Source organism: Capsicum annuum, chromosome 9, assembly GCF_002878395.1.
Source record: "Capsicum annuum cultivar UCD-10X-F1 chromosome 9, UCD10Xv1.1, whole genome shotgun sequence".
NCBI classification, from domain to species: Eukaryota; Viridiplantae; Streptophyta; class Magnoliopsida; order Solanales; family Solanaceae; genus Capsicum; species Capsicum annuum.
Window position 1 is genome coordinate 193,065,938 of NC_061119.1, and position 1,522 is coordinate 193,067,459.

Consider the following 1,522-nt stretch of genomic DNA (forward strand, 5'->3'; position numbering starts at 1 on the left):
TATTCCTATAGGTGAATTAAACTTTCCTTTTTTTGATCATAAAGTGGCATATTTTTTTTTGGTAAAATTTTATGTGAAAATCTGTCATTGAGATATGATTTTACTGTTCTTCTATCACCATTCATTATAATGGGTTCACTCAACAAAAAGATGACACTCTGGCATGACATCGGTCACTATACATAGGTAATTGTAGCATGTTCCAATGCAATTTTCTTCCAAGTTGCTGCTCAATATGATTTTATTTTAGGGGGACGATCCACTAAATGGACCAACAGAGACCTTACCGAGAGATCCTTTTAACAAAGTATAGTTAGATTTATACGCAGCCTTAATCGAAGAAGACTCTTTGTATAGTACAAGAGCCGGAAGAAGGTTAGTGTAAAAAAGAATGACCTCTTTTTCTTTTTCACAACTTTTAAACTTTAACTTTTCACGGGATATGTTAAGACCATAATATTGAAGGGTATTTTGATACATTTGATATATTTTTAATTTAAGACCGCAGGATTCAAAAAACTACTTTATTTTTTTAAATTCCATGTCAAGTCAAATTAGATCATTCTTTTTGAAACGGAGGGATTAGTAGATTTGAGAACCAGTACAAATCTACATAATACAATTAAGAATTATAAATAGTACGTACAACTAGGAATCATAACTTATATATGAACATGAAGATTGTGGCTGCTGGCTAGTACTTAGCAATACCCATGAAAATCAAATTTCCATGCTTATTTACAAAATCATAAATAAAAAAAGCCTCAAAATTAAATTGGCGAAGCTAATTGCTTAGTATTGTATAGCTTCCCTACAAAAATAATAATAATAATAATAATAATTTCCATGCTTGCTTACAATTTCATAAAAAAAAGTCTCAAAATTATATTGGTTATGATGACGATAATTACCTAAATAGCTACAAATTTATTGTTTAAAAAAAAGATCAACATTCCATGCTTTTTAAAATTTCATCAAAAAACCTCAAAATTAAGTTAATGTGCTTAGTATTATTGTGGTTAGGGGTGTACATAGGTCGGGTTGCTTCGGTTTTTATTAAAAAAAAAATCAAACCAATCATGTCGATTTATTAAAACTATAAACCATATCAAACCAACATAAAATTGATTTTTTCGATTTAGGTTTTAGTCGGTTCTTTCAATTTTTTTTATTTTTTCAATTTTTTTTATAATCTTTAGTTTTTTCAATTATATTGTGATCGAAGATTAGATCAAATATGTTTTCACTCATGTGCTAATGAAAAACCACAATTATGAAAAAATGAGGAGCGGAAAACTCTCTTGAAACTAAGAAGTGAGAAGAAGAGTGAAAAATTTAGGTTTTAAGTTCATATTGACTTTTGGATCATTTAATTAACAATAAATGGACAAAATTTAAAGGTCCAAATCTAAATATATATCTACATTTACTTTCAAATTATTGAAAATTACTAAAACTAGTTGAAAAAGTATTTAAAAAATAGATTATAATTAATATTTTATGTATAAAAAAGTTTGAATTT